The sequence below is a fragment of the Carex rostrata genome, chromosome 23 (genome assembly GCF_964058835.1).
Source record: "Carex rostrata chromosome 23, lpCarRost1.2, whole genome shotgun sequence".
In the NCBI taxonomy this organism is placed as follows: Eukaryota; Viridiplantae; Streptophyta; class Magnoliopsida; order Poales; family Cyperaceae; genus Carex; species Carex rostrata.
In genome coordinates, this window is record NC_135940.1 from 2834133 (window position 1) to 2856687 (window position 22555).

Here is a 22555-nt window from a genome sequence, read left to right on the forward strand (position 1 = left end):
GTGAGTTGGTAATAAGTAGGAAGTTGTGGATAAAATAATGTAGATGTGAAGAAATGGTCTGTATTCGTCTTTTAGCCGAGGGTTCATTGACCACTGATTCTCTCCAGTTCTGAAAGAAAAAAAAAGAGAACAATAGTACCTCTGTCTTGTCCAGTATTGACATTCCAGTACAGATCCTCTGCGGCACCTCGCCAAGCTGTGCTGTACAGATCACGGAATAAAAGCAGTTGATGGTACAGATCAGCTGCACACAGCCATACAGGGGCGGATTTAATTGGCAATGGTAATTTGATAAAAGCAGTGTTGTAAAAAAGGGTTTTAACGGCCGTTTAATTGTTAATGATGGCCAAATCGTTATGAATACACTTAACGGATGCCTATTTGCTGATGAAAACGATTAATTGGCATTTTTTTTCCGATTAATCAGTCATTTTACCGTTTAATCATCTGTTTATTTTCGTTTATTCGGATTATTTCAGTGAATACTTATTTTCACATTGATTTTTTTTTTCTGTGATAGTATGTGATAATAACTTTTATAAATCATATATTGTAATTTTATTTGTGCTTGGACGTACATCCAATATTTTTTATATATGTTTTTTCTTCTTAATTATTCTGAACTAAGTTTGATATAGTGTGTGATAATAACTTTGAAATTGATTAATTATTCTGTTATTTATATACTATATATTTTTCTTACTACTGATATAGTTTTTTTTTCAATTAGTACGACAAATTCATTATGAAACTAAGTTGTTATCATAAACTAAATTTAGTAATTTTATGTTAGAATGTTTCATTTCTCTCAAATAATATGTTTTTAGTATTTTAAAAAGCTTAATTCTTAAATTTATTTTTTCATAAAATAAATGTATTACTTATACATATAAAGTGCTTATGCGTAAAAAATAAGTATAGTGTCATGTTATAATAATAAAATTAAGTTAAATTAAGTTTATTTCATTAATCTAATGAGTTAAATAAATTATTTTTAATAAATCATGATATACATACATAAAGTTAATAAAAACGTCAAATTGTCCGCATAATTCTGATTAATCGTCTGCATACCGATTAATTGCTTGACGGTACTCTGTCCGTCCGACGACCGCATACTATTATTTACAACACTAGATAAAAGTTGGATGATTTGCATTCATTTTTTACTGTAATTTGATACAAATTTCTATAAATAACTAACTAATTTGATCCCTATATTTCATCAAAGTTCTCCATTTTGATCTCCATGCTTATAAATTGATAAACCGTATTATATTGATTACCATATATTTTTTTTATTATTAAATACTTGACTCCTATTAAAAAAAAAATACTACATCTACCCCTAATTGCAAATAAAGCATTATTATGACTATTGCAACCAGTGACGTTAATCTAACGGTGTCAATTAAAAAATAGTAAAAATATTTCTGAAAGGAGTTTAATTTTTTTTTTTTTAATTCAATGGCACTACTTTAAATAGTTTTGCCACTGATTGTAAAAAGTAGGATTTATTCGCAAAATATAATAAGAATATTTAAACCTGTTACACTTAATGCACCTCTAAATGAACAAAAACTGAAAATAAATTGCAATTGAAAGTAAAAGAGATGAGTTTAGAGAAATTGACACGCGGGATGATAACGGAGTTCGGCAAAACAATGGCCTACGTCTCCGGGGCGTCGCAACCTTTTTCTAGGTGCGCCTTTCTATTACCCAATATGAAAGGATTACAATTGTGAACCGTGAGCCCTTACAAAACGGGAAGTCACGGCCAACGAGAGATGAGCGCCGGCGAGCACTTACAACCAAGGGAAGTCACACGAGCAACTCGAGAACAAGAGAAACACTCAATAGATCACTCTAACCTAATCTAACTAGAGATTAGTGAAGTGGATTTGAGGTTGTTTGAGATTGATTGAGAGATATTGAAGTTTTAAACTCAATCAACAATGGTGGAACCAAGCTCTCAGAAAATCGCCTCTTTTGAAGTTTAGGGACGGCTAGGTTAGATTTGAAAGTGATCCCTTCGGTCTATTTATAGTGGCAGCTCAAAAATGAGCTGATTGAGCTAAAACGTTACAACGTTTTCCAGAAACGTTGGTAACGTTTTATGAGCCTTCAAAAGTCCGAGAGCTGCACCAAAACGTTACACAAACGTTTCAAAAACGTTACAACGTTTATAAAACGTTACAACGTTTATAAAACGTTACAACGTTTATAAAACGTTACAACGTTTATAAAACGTTACATAACGTTTTGCACTGTAAAAAACTTGATCAAAATCAGGAATTTCTGAAGTTTGGAAATTAATTAAAACGTTACCAACGTTTTAAAACGCTCAGAAAACGTTACCAACGTTTTAAAACGTTCAGAAAACGTTACAGCACCGTTTTTTGACTTTTTTTGACTTTGATCGAGTTGTTTCACAGCGTTTTCTTAAGGTATAATCGTTATAACGTTTTACAAACGTTACCAACGTTTTTATCCTGTTGAAACAACATCAAAAACACTTTACCAAGTTTAGATTTTACAATTTACATTCTTGATAAGTCTTCATGATTTCTTCAGTTCAAGTATTTCATATTGCAATTCCATTTGACTTGAACCTGCATAATTCTAAAATAGAAGAAATCGTAAAATTCAATAATTGTATGTTTTTGCAAATTAGTCAAATAGACTAAAAGGATTATTGCTAGAACAACAAAACCAACTAAGGAAGAAATAATTCTTTAGTAGAATGTTGGATTGAACAATTGTAAATTTGTAATTAAGAACATAATTTGGGAGATTAACTCAAACATTTGTATTGAAAATGTCTCTCTCTATAGAGAGAAAGAATGACTAAGCTCAAAACGTTTTTTTTCTAGCCCCTGGAATAAACAGCCAATCCAAACCGTTAGATGTTCAATCTATATTAAAATATTTTTGGAGACCAGATTTTATATTTTTTTGAAATTTTTTTACCATTTATTAAAATAGTTTTAAAATCGTTGTTTTTCAATGCCGTATAATTTTAATAAAAACAGCGATTATCAAACCATCTTAATAAATAGTAAACAAATTCCAATAAATATAAAATTTGGTCTCCAAGCACATTTTCATATAGATTGAATATCTAACGGTTTGGATCAAGTGTTTAGACTTTGAAAATCGAAAAACTAAGTCGTTTGTTCCGAGAGCTAGAAAAAAAACGTTTTGAACTTAGTCATTCTCTCTCTGTATATAATGACTTAATCAACTAATTTGAATTTAGAAATGCTAAATCACAACTTTTCTTATTTATTATACTAGATTAGGCGAAAGTTCCAATAAAATAACCCAATCTTTAAACTTGTGATATTGGATTCTAAAAAAAAAAGAAAAAAAAAGAAAGAAAGAAAGAACCATCTTACTTTTGATTACAAATTATGTAGCACTTTTAACAAGTTAAAAGTTAAAACAAAATGTTTTATGTCTCATATTGAATTCTCGTGTAGTAGTTAAATGCTGTTATTTCAAATGAATAACAAAAAAAATATTATTTCATTAAGATTCGCACATGAAAAACTCTTTTGCTTGAGATTCACGCATGGAAAAAGTTGAAAGGTTGTGATCGGAATGAATCTCTTATTCATTTCTGTTTTTTATTGTCCGCACGAATCTTAAAGCGGTCCCGTAGTTTTAAACGGGTCTGTTTCTCTTTACGGATCAAAAGCTGCAGAGGATACGAACGCTTGATTGTTCTGTTGTTTTTAATCCTAGAATCATACTTTATTTACCTCTCATGTGATTGCTATAAAGAATCATCAGTTATTGCTTATTGGAGATAAGTTTGATTGACACGAACAGGAGTTGTGCAGAAAATAACCGAACTGGACTTGATTTATTATTAGCATTGTTTCAGTTTTTTTATGACAATTTTTTATAACTTCTTTATGACATCTTTAATGTGTGCACATGTTCCAACATGTAACAGGACCTTACATTGGATGCTGCTAAAAGTCTAAAATAGCCTTTTGTCGATTAGATGATCTCATACAATAAACTGTTTTGAATTCATTTTTTTTTAATAATTAGAATATTAAATTATAAATAAAGAATGAAATTACTGTATTAAAATTAATTTGTAAATAAATTAATTCGAATATTAATTTAGAATAATTATTGAATATTGATATGGTTATTTTTTTTCACAAATCTCCAAAGAAAATATAGCGGCTACGATTCTTTAATTTTCATTCATTGTTATAAACTTGTATCTACCCGACATTTTTATTTTTATCTAATTTTAAAAATATTTTAATAAAAATAATCAGGGTCTGATCAAAATTTTAAAAATGTGAAAAATGTGAAAAAAAAATCCACGGTACCGAATTTTAATTCGAAACCGTGAAATAAATACACGGCCCCGAATAAAAATTTGAAACGGCGAAAAAAATCCAAGGCCCGAATAAAAATTCGGAACTGCGTCGGTGACGTAGAATATGAGATATCTCAGGGGATACATAGTTAGGCCCTGTTCGGCGCACCAATGGAAATGGATGTGGGCATAGAAAAAGTGAAAATTTGAACTGCTTTTTACTGTTGCCATGAGAAAAAAAAAATTCAGTTTACTGGATTTTTTTTTCCTCACGAAACAGTAACGCGGACGAACAGGGCCTTACACACTCCTCCAGTCCGGGATGCTGACACGTGGACGCATGCTCAGGGACTGTTCTTTGTGAAAAACTCTGTTACATTTTCTGTGTAGCCTTCGGTGAAGCATGCAGTGTCTGCCATGATATTTTAAATTAATTGGCCCCACTGTATTTTGTAGTAACAGCGATTGTCTCCATGTTAGAAACTAGGGATGAACCTAAGCACAGACAAGTTTAGGTGCAAGATTTAAATTTCAGCAAGTATTATAATTCGTTTTAACTTTTAATTATAGATCTAACAAATATTATTAATAATTTTTTAATTAATAAATGTCTAGCTTACATCAATCACGACTTAATATATTTAGCATTATAGGCTTTTTTTTAAGGAAGCAGCTAACAGTCCCCCAACTCCAGTCCCCCAAAAATCCCCGGACTAATTCTGTAAACATCAATACTAAATCCTGTAAACATCAATACTAAATCCTGTAAACTAATTCAACAAATCATGTCAACATAAAACTTTTAATTCTGTGTGGTCCCTAATAACTTCCACTTTAACTTCCACTTTAACTACCACTTTAACCACCACTTTAACCACTTTAACTACTTTGATTGGGACCAATTTTAGACCTTTAACCATGACCACATTTAGAAGATCTCTAAGAGCTTTTCAAAACTAAAAACTAACCATGACTACATTAAAACTTTGTAAACAAAAATATGTAAAAAATATTCGAGTTTTTTTTTTCAAAACTTTATTTTCGAACTTTTTATTCATAATTTTTATTTTCCAAAATTTTTATTTGGAATTGTTTTTTCATTCAAAATTTTTTTTCAAATTTTTTTTTCAAATTTTTTTTTTCAAATTTTTTTTTTCAAACTTTTTTTTTCAAACTTTTTTTTCAAAATTTTTTTTAAAACTTTTTTCAAAATTCTTTTTTCAAATTTTTCTTCAAATTTTTTTTGTCTCCTTCTAGATACTACTTTTAATTATTTTGAATTATGTAAACCTTACTACATAACTCTGTAAATAGTTTCGTTTAATCCTATAAACCGGTAAAAAAAATTCAATTTTTAAATTTTTTCAACATTTTTTTTTAAAATGTAAAAAAGAATTCGAATTTTTTTTTCAAATCTCCTTCTAGATACACATATTATCCTGTGAACATACACATAATATCCTGTAAACATACACATATTATCATGTAAACATACACATATTATCCTGTAAACATACACATATTATCATGTAAACATAAACATAATATCCTGTAAACATATACATATTATCCTGTGAACATACACATAATATTTTGTAAACATTCACTTATAATCCTGTGAACATTCACATATAATCCTGTGAACATTCACATATAATGATGTGAAAATGAACAAATAATACTATGAACATTCACATATAATTATGTGAACATTCACATATTGTCCTGTGAACATTCACTTATAATCCTGTAAACATTCACATATAATCCTGTGAACATTCACATATAATCCTGTGAACATACATACTGTAATTGAAATTATATTTTTTTTTATTTGGTTCATTCTTGTTGAAAAGTACTAATTTTATAAAAAATTTCTTTACATAGAATTTCACATATAATCCAGATATAGATGGTCATAGGATCTACATCGTCAATTTGGAATAGTTGAAATTCACATATAAAAAACTATAATAACATGTGTTAAATTCTATAAACATATTGTTACTACATCTGGATGCTGCTTTCAATTGTTTTGAATTCTTTAAAATTTTCAAATTTTGTAAACAGATATATGTAAAAAAAATTCAATTTTTTTTGTAAACTTTTTTTGCAATTTTTTTTTTCAAATCTCTTTCTAAGTGCTACTTCCAATTATTTTGAATTTTGTAAACCTTATCACATAACTCTATAGATAGTTTCGTTTAATCTTGTAAACCTATAAAAAAAATTCAAATTTTATTTTATTTTTCAAATTTTATTTTTTTTAAAATTTGCATCTCAATACTACTTTCAATTGTTTTGAATTTTGTAAACTTGATCACATTACTCTGTAGACAATTTCGTTGAATACTGTAAAAACAAAGTTTCAAATTTTATTTTATTTTAAGTTTGCATCTAGATGCTACTTTCAATTATTTTGAATAATGTAAACCTTATCACATGACTGATCTGTAGACAGTTTCATAGATCTAAATACTCAAACAGAAACAAGTACATTCACTGAAACTAGAAAAGACATATGAAATACAACACTATATGGAAAGTCAATTAAAGATGAAAGGCACAATTGGACTTCAGGCCGTCTTCACCGGTTCCAGTGCTTCAATCATGACCACACTGTTTCCTCTGATCACCTGGTGAAGAATTAAGTTATATAGATTTATATCAAATCAGTGCAGTAACTTGCGATAATGATTGAAATCTAGATACTACTTTACTACTTTACTACTTTACTACTAATTGTTTTGAATTCTATAATGTGATACTCTATATACGGTAAACATAACAGCTAACCTCATAACAATATAAACAAAATGAATTGCAAATAAAAAATATACATATTTTCCACCAAACATAACATTTATTACAAATCAAAGCAAACATAAAAAAGTCTAACATAACACTACTTATCATTTAGCATTGCTTCCACTAACAACCGGCAATCCGAAAACACCGTATACTTTTTCTCTTGCCCCGTTGATTTTATAAAATCCCATGATTCCCATAATGCATCTCATTTCAGCACTCTAAAAAAGGAGAAGAGAAAAATATAGTACATGAAAACCTGAATCTCTAAACCTAAATTTCAATGCATCTCATTTCAGCACTCTAAAAAGGAGAAAAGAAAAATATAGTACATGAAAACCTAAATCTCTAAACCTAAATTTCTATGGAACCATGATGCGCACACACTAAAAATTAAAGGAAAACTAGTTATGTGAAACAAATAATTGAAAACCTGAATCTCTAAACCTAATACAAGAATTTTATAAATCTATTGCATGAATTCAAGTACAAATACAAATTTGGATGGAACCATACCAAGAATCCAAAACCATGTGGTGAATTGAAAGAAAAGAAACATGGTTTAATGGATACTAAAAAAGTTTACCAATTGCTATGCCAGTAACATTTTGAAAAAAAAATTCGAAAAAAATGTGTGTGTGTGTGTGTGTTAGTTTTGGGCTGATTGAATGGTCAGAATCCAAACTCAAAATGTGTGTGTGTGTGTGTTATGGGCTCAAGTCAGGATATCCTTCCACACTCTTTTCTTGAAAAATCAAGATTCGAAGTTTCGTTTCTTTCAAAATTAATTGTTAAGTTCAAATTACCAGAAACCAAAACCGAAAACTGTAGGGTGCAAAGTGTAATCTCATAACTAATAGTAACTAGCTAGTGGGTGACAATAGTTTCAACCGCCAAGCTAAGAATGTTACTGGCATAGAAAATATACTTTTTGAGTATCAATTTCAAGATAATTATCAGTCTTGCAAAATACCATAATCTTGGCAGTCAACTGGCATCAATGGAAACAATCAAATGTAAAAATCAGTACATGTAAAATCTTGGAATAGTGCATGGCAAAATTACATCACTCAAAGCAATTTGGTATTAAGAATGCAGTAGTTTTAGCACCTGAGAAATGTAAGACTCATTTATTAATGTAGGAAATGCCCATCCCCTGCCGACCTTCACTAACATGTCTTGACAAGTAACCAATGCCAGTAAGTGCCTTACTAAAAAGAAATTTACCACAATACCCCTGTGCTTTTAAAGGCAGCTACAACACAACCCATCATACTACGTACTCCTACAGCACCTAACTTATAAGTTCCCATTTACCAGTAGAAAAACACAATAACAGTAATTTACCAACATAATACAAAATAACAGTAAAAAACCACCTAGCTTATATGCTCCAATTGATCAACATAATTTCCTCCATAACTTTGCTTCTCTGATGGATTGGTGTGCAATCCAGTGTGGACTTGTTTCAATGCCATCAAAGATCTTCTTGTTTCTGCCTCGCCAGATAAACCAACAAACAACATAGAACACAGACCCCCATTGCATTCTCGAAATTATTCGTCAACAAAGCCTACTCGAGTTGAATGCCACTCCTTGAACTGTGTCTCCATTTGCTAGAATGTTGAATCCTAGCAATGTGTTAACTCTTGCCCAGATTCTCCTCGCATGGTTGCACTGAAAAAATAAGTGCTTTGCTGTTTCAAAAGTACACTGCTGGTATACCTCACACTGTGTATTACATTGGATACCCCTGTGCATCAAAACATCATGTGTAAGAAGCCTCCTTTGCAAAAGCAGGTATGCAAACACCTGGACTGTGGGTGGAATCTTGAGGCGCCATATGAATTTGAAATCCCATTTTGTTTTTCCTTCAGCTATGACTAGCTTATAAAACGAATTAGCAGTGTACTCATTATCCTTAGTCCATAACCATTGTACCCGGTCCTCAGTTTGATCTGATAAGTGATTTATCTGACAAATACCCCTAGTAATTGCCATTTGAAGGGAAATTTTTCTGGTTGAGCTGTCAGGTGTGATTTGAGATGCTTGTATTGGGTAAGACCATGAATCAAACCAATAGGAAATCAAAGCACCATTCACTATATTCCATTTTACCGACCTATCAAAATATGTTCTGATTTTTAGAAGCTGTGTCCAAAAAAAGGACCCTTGCCGCATCCATAAATGATACCAATTTCATTTTCAAAATTGAAATGGGAAGATCGCGCTTACCTGAATTACTAAATGGCAACAAGCGAGGCGTGATTGGGCGGAGGAGAAGAGGTGCTGGACGGAGAGAGCAAGGCGTGATCGGAAGCGGCAACGGAGGGGAGAAAGGCAGCGGCAGCATCCTCTCGTTTCACTGGCGATGAAATCGTCTTTAGCCATTCGATCTCCGATGAAATTGTAATGCTTCACTAGTGAGACGAGATCGGCCGTTGGAGGTTCAAAGACTTGTCGGAGCGGTGGCCGTCGGAGGCGAGGCCATGGGAGGGGAGGTCAGGTCGGAGCTCTCTGATCAGAAATTTTGAAGAGATAGCAAAGAGAACGGGAAGTAGATCAGAGAGATCGGATTTAAGATAAAAGTAATTTGGAGTTTGAAGTTGGACCGTTAAAAATCAGTTAAAATCTTATCCAAAACAGGTCCGGGGATTATCGGGGGATTTGATATGGGGGGACGTTACCTTTTCTCTTTTTTTAAAAAGAAACTACAAAATAAAATAGAGTATGACAAAATTTTCAGAACAGAGCAGAATTCTATAGTTATTTTAAACACAGACATATATTTTTAATTTGTTTTGACTTTTGAATAAAAGTATAATAATAGAACTATCTGATGAGGATAGACTTTCAAATTATAAAAATTGAATACACATTGAGATCAATTATTTTGAGAAATATTTTCAATGTTTTTATACTTCAGCCCCCGTAAAGTTTTCTTATTGGCATTGTAAGACTTACGTGCTATAAATAGCATAAATCCTTCCGTGCTATGGTCTCAAAAATCTATTGTATATATTTTAAATTTCAATCTAATTAGCTCATTAAATTAGTTATATAATGAAATTCCGGATCAATCTCGTCCCCCCCCCCCTTTCCGAAAAGTGGTCATACGTGCAAATCCGACTTTCCGAGCCAAAGTTATAGTTGTTTAAAGTTTTTCGAAAGCTGAATTTTGAAAATTCATAACTAATTGTAGAAAAATCCAAATAAATTGAAATTTGTGTCAATTATGTGTATTTTTGAATGCTCTACATGCTGATGTAATCATTTTTTTTTCAATTTGGCCCTTGTATCAGTCCAAACTTGTTGATTTACCAGAAGAGGTCAAATTTGATGTTTTTAGTGCATTGCACTATACCAGTGGCCTTTGGTTACTGCTTGGCTGCTGAGTTTGGACTTGGTACCATACCAGAGGTCAGTCTATGGTGCTTTGTGCATAGACAGAGATCTAATTTGAGGTTTGTTCATATTTTAGTAGCTCTAAACTATTGTTTTAATACCAGAAATAAAGAAAAGAAGATCAACAAACTGTCAGAGCTTGGAAATTTTTGAATTAAGGCCAAGTCCTTAATTAGTGTTATCTTTAAACTTGTGATATCCAACTAACAAACCAAATCAAAGTTATAAAGAGTTACGACATCACTGCATAAATATATCAAATGTCTTATTTTTTTTGACATACACTCTAAACAAGAAAAAATTTTCTACATAAAATTATTTAAATTAAAATATTAAGATCTCTCTAAAAAAAAATTAGAGGACCACCCGGCCCCTAGGCGGTCTGGTCCCTAGTGGACCGCTCCTGGCCTGGCCCGGGCGGTCTGCTAGAGAGGGTGAGCCGCCCGTAGGCCCAGCGGTCGGAGCAGTTTTAAAAGAAAACCAATGCTGGAGCAGATTTAAAATTTTCTTCTTTTTTTTAGAGTATTAATAAAAATGGTTTCTTAGATATTCTATCATTCCACGTGTAAACCCAAATATCCGTTTTACCAATAGCCCCTACAAAGTGAAGTAATTATCAAACTCATCCAATATGTGTTTTAAACAAATGTGCTTCATTAGGAATAATTATCAGACATACCTGGAATAATTGTCAATGTTTTAGGCTATTTTTTGTTATCTTTCATCAACATAAATTGGTTAAAATTTTGATCAGATCCTGGTTATTTTTATTAAAATATTTTAAAAATTGGATAAAAATAAAAATGTCGGTGTATCTACGGTTCTTTTTAAAATAAAAGTGACTTAATGAAGGGGACTGCAATGCTATGGTTTTTTAAAAAAAATTTCAATTTAATGTGAAATTAAAAAGAACAAATGAATATTAAAGAAACCATACCATTGTCGCAATTTCTTCTATACAGTACTACAGTTCGTCCTAGTGCATTCAGTTAACTTAAAACATACATTCACATACATCTTATAAATTTTTTTTTTAAATTACCAAAAATGAAAATAATAATGTTCAAATGACTCGTGTGTTTTGTGCCTTATTCGTACCTCGCATCCTTATTTGCATTTTGAAAGTTCAAGTCAATTCAAACTGCCACTGTTATCAAAACCGGACAGGACCGGCCGGTTCAGCCGGAATAAACCAGAACCGGATAGGTTTACGGTTTGATTCGCTATTTGGACCGGACATGCAATAGAACTGGATATATTTAATTAAACCGGCCAGTTTTATATAAAAACCCAGAGTAAAAACAAACAAAAAACAAAAAAAAAAACGGTTTTGTATTGGTTTTGTGTCCACTGTCATCTATTTCCAATTTTGAAAAGAAATGAGCAACTTTTGAGGAAAAAATGTAGCAATTTTTTAAGAGAAAAAGTGGAATATAATATGTATTATTATGTGGCTAACTCTGTGTAGTTATTTATGTTTTGTAACCAAGGTTCTAAATAGCGTTTATCGCGTCATAGCGGGGAGCCTCCAAAAAAAGCTATAGCGAATAGCGACGCTATAGCGAAAGCTATGCCACATAGCGTTTTTTTATTTTTATAAAAATTATATTATATATTTGTACTAAATATCAACATTATTTAGTCTCATAGAACAATAAATAATACCAAAATGATTAAAAAATTATAATATTCATATTGAACCAATACAAAGTCCAAATTGCGACTCAAAATATCCATAGTAATACTAATATCATAAACTATCGATCTTTTTCTATTCAAAATATCTTCAACATCATAATATAATTTATCTTTTTTTCTATTTAAATTTCAAAATAACCTAGAAATTGAAAAGAAAAAAAAATTTCATACTTCTAGTAAAATAAACAGATGATACTTGAAGAAATTCTTGTTAGTCCCTAAAATTTCCATAATTTAGCAATTATTTATTTGATTTATCATCAGTTAAAAAAAACCCAAGAACAAAATGAAAAAAATATTATAGCGGACCTGAATTTAATATAATGTAATATTCATCAAAATTAAACAATATCTTCACCATTTATTTATTTTAAAGCCCATATAAATTGAAAAAAAAAAAAGCTCATGTTGCATAGCGCACGCTATTTGCGCTATACGCTATGCGCTATAGCGGACCGCTATTACCGCTATAGCGTCCGTAGCTCAAATAGCGTGTGTTAATGCTATAGCTTAGCGTTTATAATCCAAAAACACTATAGCGCGCTATTTAGAACACTGTTTGTAACATACTTTTGTAAACAATTATGTGTTTGAGAATAATTCAACATTTATTGCAATATTATTTTTTTAAAAACAAAATATTAATTCTAATATGGATCACTAGAGGTTCACTTGATCACAAAAATTAAAGAATTTCTATGTAGTTATTCAATTTTAATATGAAGTATAAAACGTGGTTGGAGATCAAATTTTATATTTTTTGACAATGTTTTACTATTTTTAGATAGGAAGAATTTTTTTATTTTGGAATGATTTAGAATCTTTTGATAAATATATTTTAATATGAAGATCATATTGTTGTCCTGGCCGATCTAGTTGGAGAAAAAATTGAAGAAGATGCAAAGAAACTAGTCGAGTTGCTAATCACAGTTGCAGCTGAAGAGCACAGAAATATCCCAGTTGTTGCATGCGGTTGTGGGAATGGGAGGTATAGGGAAGACCACTTTGGCAAAAATGGTCTATAATGATCCGAAAATAAAAGCGGAGTTCGAGCTATTGATTTGGGTTTGCGTTTCAAAAGAAATTAAGCCAGTAGATTTGCTTAAAAACGTGATTAGGGAGGTAATTGATGAAGGTAATAATTGTGGTGCGGCAGAAGAAATATCAGAGTTAATGCCCAAGCTTGAGAAATTGATCCAGCTGGGAAAGAAGTTTTTAATTGCTTGTCCTAGATGATATATTTGGTATGACCTGCTGCGTGACCCAATGATAAAAGGAGCCTCGGGAGCAGAGTTCTAATTACTACACGAGATCGCAGGGTTGCTAAGCAGATGAGTGCAATTCAACACAAGGTCAAGAAGTTATCAGATGAGGATGGCTGGTCCTTGCTCATAAAAAAGGTTAGCTTTATTATAACTAGGTGTGTACAACGGGCGGGTCGATAATATTTTATTAAAATTTGAATTCAACTCGGTTACATCGGGTTGGAAAAATTCTTTATTTGACCTACTCATAACCCAACCCAACCCATCTATTTTTTTATATACGGGTTATTACTGATTAAGCGGGTTAGACGGGTTATTAATTCAAGCTATCATTATGGTATGTTCTCTAGGGGTGTCAATGGGTACGATACGGGGAGGGTGGAACCATTTTCATACCCATACCCACTAAGAATTGACATTACCCATACCCGTTAAGAATTTGTCTTACCCTATCCTACCCATACCCGTTATGATTAACGGGTAACGAAACGGTAGTGAGCGAATAACGAAAATACTAATATAATGGTTCGGACAGCATAGGGTCAATTTTGTCACTTGTTACATTCTTTCTTCTAACATTTCATTCTATCTCATTCAATTATTAAATATATATATTCATAGTATAACCTTGAGAAAGCTGACATGTGATACAAAATTCAGACGCTAACACCTGAGCTGACATTAATGGATTACTTATTTGGACCAAACAATACATTATTGCCAGAAAATAAGGTGAAGATATATTTTCTTTGAAACATGGAATATTTTCATTTGTAGAATTGAGAAAAAAACAATAACGATGAATAAGAAAGAAAACAAGGAAATAAATTCGTTGATATATATGTCTCTAGTGTTGATACATGCATACAACAATATGAAAAAAAGAAAAATAAATAAATTGGATATAATATATTGATATATTTATATATAATATATTTCATATAATTACCCATTACCCAATGGGTACGAAATAACCTTTACCCGTATCCATATCCGTTTATCTAACGAAAAAAAATCTTTACCCATACCCATACCCAATAAACTAACGAAAAAAAACCTTACCCATACCCGTCTTATCGAATACGAAACGGATAGGGTAAACGGGTAAACGGGTGTCATTGACACCCCTAATGTTCTCTCTTGCACAAGTCCCTTTAATACCACTTATTGCTATTAGAATAGAGTGAACAAAGTTATTCCAAAAATTATTCTTCTACTTTATTCTAAAATTTTGACCCAATTTAGTTTACAAAAAAGCAAGAATGTGTAAATTACAAAGAACACAATTTCATTCTTTTGAAATTTCAAATTTGACCAATCGAAGTCAGCTCTAATTTCAGGGTCCTGACATATACTGGTACGACTCTTCAGTTAAATACCTTAAAAATGTACCAAAATGACAACATTAAGCAAACCATAATCAGCTCTACTTTAATAAATACCACATTTTTTAAAATGCAAGAATGTGTTAATTACAAATAACACGAATTTATCTCTAAATATTTCAATTTTCTTTCTTATTCAAGTGATAAATTGACAGATACTGGTATGGCCTTTCCTGAAAAAAAGATCCATTCCAGCAATCAAAGTCAATAGTACTCAAATATTGAAACAATCAAACAAACCATACCTAGCTCACCTTCTTTGGATGCCAAATATTCACATCAAAATGATCTAAATTCTCAACTCTAACAAATCAGAAAAAAAAAATTGAAAGATCGATAACAGAAAAAATTAGGAGGAAAGGGTAATTACGGTAACCAGCTTTTCTCTTTTTCCGACCAAAGTAACCTGTTTGGAATCTGAGTAGAAATAAAGAGGGCTTGCCGCTGGTATGTTTGGATGCAGCGAGAATAGCGAGAACAGCGAGAACAGCGTTATTCTCATCCATCCAAACGTACTCAGGAACAGCAAGAATAGCGCTGTTCTCGCTATTCCTACAAAAACATGGAATAGCAAATGAACTCTCTCAAAGCCTCAATCTCTACAGTAGCTATTCTAATTGTTCAATCCAAACAACTTCCGAATAGCTTTGAGTTAGCGCTATTCTTAAATAGTAGCTGTTCTCGCTATTTTTAATTTACTATTCTCAACAGTAGCTATTCTTGCTATTCTCTAGTGCATCCAAACGCACCAAAATGTTTCCGGAGGCACATCGGGTAAATTTGAGAATATACGGCTGGGTCCGGATATAAACGGATTATTAAGAGCAAATTCATGACCCGATCCAGAGTAATGGGTTTGTCAAAATCTAACCCGTACCCGACCCAGTAACATCTCAACTCGGTAAAATACGGGTCAGGTCGGACGGGTCAGACGGATCGGGTGGGTTGACAATATTTTTGTACACCCCTAATTATAACCACTTAAAAGAAAGAATTAAATCAAAATTAATGGTTATTAGACATATACGTTGTTTTTCCCGTTTAATATACAGTCGATAACAATTTCACTTTTGTCGTTTCTGCTTTACTATTTTAAACTCTTTTTAGTTTATCACTAAAAGTTTACGAGTCATGTGCACTCTGCATTAGGGGTGATTAATGAGCGAGCATGAGCGAGTTAGGGTATGCTCATGCTCGCTCATTAAGTAAATGAGCGAGTTTAAATGAGCGGATAAATGAGCGAGTTGTAAATGAGCGAGCTTTTAATGAGCGAGTTATGAGCGGCTCACGAGTTATGACTTATGACTCAAAACAAAATTATATAGTATGCCCACGCATAACAAAATGTGTTAAAAGTCATCATAACAAAATCCAACAAATTGTCATAATTCATTTAAATGAGTTGTTATGACTATTACTTGTTTTGGGCTTTAGGTGGAGGTTTTGGTTCTGCTGATTTACAAAAAAAAATGAATATGAAACTATGAATATTAGTATATTACACAGGATTAAATATGAAACTATGCTCACTATCTATCAATCTTAATGAGACAAGGTTGATGTTACACATAATTACATAGGATTAAATGTGGCAGGGATTAGATGTGGCAAATTCTTAATGAGCGAGTTATGAGCGAGTTGGGTCATGCTCATGCTCGCTCATTAAGTAAATGAGCGAGTTGTTAATGAGCGAGTTTAAATGAGCGGATAAATGAGCGAGTTTAGGCGAGCTTTTAATGAGCGAGTTATGAGCGGCTCACGAGTTATGAGCGATTTACTCACCCCTACTCTGCATTAATGTACCGTTTGGATTTAGCTGCGGACCGTTTAATCAGAATACGAGCTAATTGGGACCACGCCTGTAATGCACAGCACGGGCCCTTAAATAATATTCGTGCGGATTTACATTGGATGGTTCAAATCTGAACTTAAAATTTCAGTTAACTCAGAGGATACGAATTCTCAGTTTCACTAAATCACATGTTTGAATTTCATGAACCAAACCTTCCCATTTTATTTCTTGAAGTATCTAAAGTATTTATTTATTTTTGTTTCCACAAAGATCTCATCAGAAACAAGAACTACTATACATAGTAGTACAGGTGAGACAGTATGGATAATATCCGATCCGTATTTGAAAATTTTGATGTGGATATTCGATATCCGAATATCTGTGTGGATATAAATACTGATATTATTTAATAGAGAGATAATGAGAATCACTAATCAGGGAGTTGGAAATGTTTGGGTGTAATTTTTTTTTTTTAAATAAAAGGCAATTTTAATTGTCCATCTTCATTGAAGAAAATAAAGTTACATCACAGTCATACCAAAAGAGAGTGTCTCAAAAGTAAACTTAAATCACCCAAATAAACATGAGCAACCATGCAACTGACATCAAATTAAATCCCAACAGTAAAAGCAAATGCTAGAAACTAAGGTAGACATAAGCCACACTCTGGGGCTGAGGTAATAGCTAGCTAAATCAAAATTTGGCTGAAAAGCCAATAGTGCATCAGTTCGATCTCTTGTGCAGCATATGAAACTAGCTGATTCCCTATGTTGACATTCTCATCTTCAAGCTCATCTTTTGGAGGTCAGGGAGATGACATCCAAATCAGCAGGAAGCCACAGTGCTGTAGAGATTTTGATATCCTGTTTCACCAAACCTATCCAATAATGTACAAGGGAGATGATTAGCATAATGATTTGTCTAGGTGATTTTTTTCTTACCATTATTGAAGCATAGTTCATTCCTGTGCTTCCACAACGTCCAACAAATTGCACTATACACAATCAGTAAAGCATTTTTGGGTCCATATGGTAGCTGTTTTTGCAAAATGGAGTATATCTATCTGATCATTTGTGCCATTGAGGGCTAACCTCCTGACATGCTCCCATATAGAACCAAATGCACCTTGCATAGGAGCATGTTAGGAATAGATGGTGTATGGTTTCAGATTGACCACAAAATTGACATTTGTCTACTCTCTGCCAACCTCTTTTGAGAAGGTTATCAGTAGTTTGGATTCTAGTTTTGTAAGTCATTCATATGAAAATTCGAATTTTTATACGAATAGAAAGTTTATGGGCCGTCTACTCCCACCACAGAAATGTATTTATGGGCCGGGCCTAATATTTTAAAAAGAGAGAAACTAGGCCACCTTCTAGGAGAGCAAGAACAAGGATATATATATTGACAGAGTTAAATTGGCTTAATACAACGCACCATTAACGGATACAAAATGAAAAAATATATAAACAATGCGCTGCATGAAGTTAAATCAGCTTTGTCAATATATTTATCCAGAGATAGATGGTGTATGGTTTCATATTTGTTCCTGGTTGCGGTTTCAAGTTCAAGTTCAAAAACCACCGCTCCAAATGTTTGGGTGTAATAATAAAAGCTGGTAAAGTATGGGCTACAGTGAAAGTACGTACGAGTCAAGGTCCGTTATTGTATGTTGAATATAAACAATTTTTCATATAGAAACATAAACTAAGTACTTGCAAGATTAAATGTATTAAAATGCAATGACAAATAATATCAAATTTGAGCTCCTTGTTACTCTGTTTTCATTATTAAGCAACAATAGACGAATATGAGACGAAAGTAGAAAATTTAGATTGGGGGAGGGGGCTAAAAAATGAAATGCATAATATGTAATAGTTGAAATTTGAACTCAAACTTTTATAAGTAAAAAGTTAAATTCTAACTACTAAGCTACATACATGCATATATACATATAGCATTTTATGAGGAATCGACCATGTAAATTCTTTTTATAAAAAATTAATTAAGTTTCAATGTACATGATTAAAAATTTTAAAATAATGAGGCGGCTAACCACCCCTTGAATTTTAGGTTTGTGTTTTTAATTTTTTTATTAAAAAATATTTTTTAAAATCCTAAAAAATAGTAAAAGATTTCTAGAAAATGTAAAATTTGTTCTCCAAGGACATTTAATATGGAGAAACACTTCAAATCGACTACTTGAACTTTGAGAACTGCCAAAACTGAATTGCCTTGGTACTACCAAGTCAATTTTGCATTTTTTTTTTTTTATGGTTGGCGGCGAAATGCCACCAACAGATATATTGATACTAAAAGAAGAGTTTATTTATATAAATTTTAAAGTAAAAAATATAAAACCATAGGAAGGGAAAGAAAGAAAGAAAAAGTCTGTTTTACATTTTTAAAGTTTAAAAAGTTAATCTGAAGTGATCAACGTGTTCTCCATATTAAATGTGATTGGAGACCAAATTTTATATTTTTTGGAAATCTTTTACTATTTTTAAGAATTGTTTAAAACTATTTTTTTAACAATAAAAAGTAATTAAAATAAAAATCTGAAAAAAATATTTTTCAAGAATCCTAAAAGAAAAGTAAAATAAAAAATATATAAAATTTGGTCTCCAAATACATTTTAATATGGAGAATATTTGAGCATTTGACTATTTAAAGTTTTGAAATCGCAAAAAATCTGTACAAAAGCTGAATACACTGTCAAATGGTTGATTCTCAACCACACGGTCATGCATTTAATCTATCTTTTTGTAGAAGTCCAAAAATATCATACTCTCATACCAAAGGCTTATTTTAGGTGCTCAAATCATATTAGGTTTTCGTCTTGGTAGGTTAGAAAGTTTTAAACAATGTTACCAGAAGTAACACTCTAATTCACTTGAAATAAAAAGATTATACGTTATTTGATTAAATTTGGACACGTACAAAAATTTGGTTAATACATTTGGCAGCATTAATTGTTTAGTTCCTCAGCTTTTTTTTTTCTTTCTAATATTTTTAAAACAATAGATTGAACAATTGTCCTTTTGTCCCAGCCATATGGGCCAAATAATTTTAAAAGTAAATTTTGGCCAAAATTATAATGTCTATTATGATACAATCTTTAAAAAGTAAATTTACTAAACACTAGGTATTAATTTTGGAAGAATTGAATTAAACATTGAAGTTCCTAACTTCATGTGTATAATTATTTGATAGGTAGCCCCAAATAGGGTCGAGAGTGAGTTTGAAGATCTCAAGGATATTGGGATGCAAATTGTTAAAAAATGCGATGGTTTGCCTCTTGCTATTAAAAGCATAGGTGGTGTGCTTTGCACGAGGGGTCAAACGAGAGTCGAATGGCAAGCAATATTAGAAAGTAGTAATTTCAATTAGGCTTTGCATGATGGTTTGCCTCTTGCTATGGATGGACTGTCTGGAGATGTCAATTAGGCCTTCTACTTGAGCTACGAGGACCTTCCATTCCCTCTAAAGCAGTGCTTTATCTTTTGCTCTCTCTTTTATGAAGATTATTTGTTTCTTAAATCCAAACTAATCTATCTCTGGCGAGCAGAAGGGTTTTTGCAAAATAAGAGAAATTTCAGGGAGTTAGGGAATGAGTACTATAGGAAATTACTGATGTGAAATTTTTTGGAAGTTACTGGCAACAACTATGAGCAAGAAAAATGCAAAATGCATGACATTTTGTGGGTTTTTGCCTATCAATTAGGAAAAGATGAAAATTATATAATACAGGGGGGACAAACTTTATCCAGGAGTAAGGATTTACCAAAATTACGAAGATTAGTGATAGAAGGAAATGCGATGAATACTGAAGTAATTAAAAAACAAAAAGGGTTGAGAACATTGTTGCTACATTTTAAACCTGAAATTTCACTTGATAATCTATGCAAAACCTTTTCGATCCTCCGCATCTTAGACCTCAGTTGCTTCAATTTCTCAAACCTACCAGATTCACTGTGTGACCTCGTGCATCTGAGATACTTAGATGTCCGTACATCAAAGATAACAAATCTTCCGAATTTCATTGAAAATCTCAAATATCTTGTATATTTGAATCTTGAAAATTGCAAAGATTTGTCATATGTCCCTCGTAGTATCATGAATCTACAAGAATTGAACTATCTCAATACTTACAACTCAGAAGTTGATGGACTCCCAACAGGCTTGAATAAACTAGAGCAGCTCGTTGAACTATACGGATTGAAGCCATACCATAACAATTTGGAGGGATTTAGTAGTCTAGATGAATTAGAAACTCTATCAAAGCTACTTATTCTTAATTTATGCAACTTAGAGAGAGTATCTGATGGGAACATAGCAAAAAGAGTAAACCTTCAAATTAAACAAAGATCGCTTACAAAAATTAAAATTATTATACACATCATTAAGCTATAATGATCAAGTTTTGCAAACAACTGAGAAGAAGAGAACAACTGAGAGTGTTTTAAATGAGCATCATCCTCCACATTCCCTAGAATTTCTTCATATTGTAAACCTAGTTATCTTCCTAATTTTATTCTTTACGTTTTACAAATTAATCCCCTTAAAATTTATCATAAATTATTGCTTGAGCTCATTCTTCATTATGCCAACTTCTTCTATTGTTGGGGAAGTTCTTGGGCTTGGTACATCCCACATATTCCACGTACTTTAAATTCTTAAATGAGCTCCTGAGCTCTTCGTGGCTACTATCATATTCCTTAAGGCTGTGCTCCACAACCTTAGTATGGAGAGGAAGGGGAAAGAAGAGAAAGGGAAGGAGTACCGCGCCGCTACCCTCGCTATAGTGAAATATACACTCCAATTTGGAGGGTACAAATTTCGTAACTTTACAAAGCTTATTCCCCCGCGTTCCCCTCGGTACAGTGCTCGCGTTCCTTCCTTTCTCTCTCCGATTACGCTCTTCTAGAGCAGGTGAAGACCATGGGCTGACCGTGATTGTGCAGATTTCCTCTTCCTTCCCTTTAATGAATGACTTGTCCCTCTCCATGGAGCATGGCCTAAAAGTATGCGTTGTTTTGTCTCAATCTAAAAGCATGCTCTGTGAACATGGGTATTTGTAATTAAACTTGATGATTTCATACAAATGGAATGGGCATATACTAGCTTTTATAAAATAATAATAATAATAATAATTTGACACTTGAAATTGTAAACATATATTATTGGAAAATGATAAAATATACAAAATAGTGATATATCAAGACGAAATTGGTAATGATTGAGATAATTGACAATTGATTAAGTTCATACAAAAAATCGTAAGAAAAAAATTTATAATTTCGTATGATCCATAAATCTTATTATCCTCTAATTTATATATTTGATATATATTTTTATTAATATTATTAAATTAAATTGTGTCAGTAAATCTCAACCAATATAAATTATAAAAAAAATATTACAAGATGAAAACATAGAAATGGAGAGTACAAGTGTACCACGTTTAAAACTGTACTTCCAGTACTTTTGGGTCGGAGAAATAAATATCTTTTAATGAAGCCGCAACACACCACACAAAAAACCAATGGCAAACCTTCGCTTTACAAACGACCATCTCCATGTTTCACAAAATCACTTAATTCATCTATAACGAGTCAATGATGCTGGACAATTAACCCGTTATGGATATTGTTACATTAAATATAATACAATGAATTTAAAAACCTCCCGGAAAGTTGGACGAGTTCGCATCGTCTGCATTAACTCAAAAAGAGCATCTTTCGAGTCAATACATATCGACCGTCCGATTGTAAACGGAGCCCATCCGGCTCCAGCCTAAAACATAGGAGTCTTTAATATTAGTGTAGATTTAATTCACACGAATCTTAAAGTTAAT

The 22555-nt window shown here is 32.1% G+C and overlaps 1 long non-coding RNA gene across 2 annotated transcripts; it reads right to left on the minus strand.

Moving 5' to 3' along the window:
* Positions 1 to 6819: 6819 nt before the first annotated feature.
* On the minus strand, positions 6820 to 9844 carry LOC144574900 (uncharacterized). 2 transcript variants are annotated; one of them, XR_013518308.1, is made up of 2 exons: positions 9389 to 9844; positions 6820 to 8906 (listed from the first exon to the last, which is right to left on the minus strand). It is a non-coding gene; the product is annotated as an uncharacterized LOC144574900 (long non-coding RNA). The 2 variants fall into 2 exon arrangements; XR_013518307.1 differs by having other exon boundaries at positions 6820 to 9275.
* Positions 9845 to 22555: the final 12711 nt, after the last annotated feature.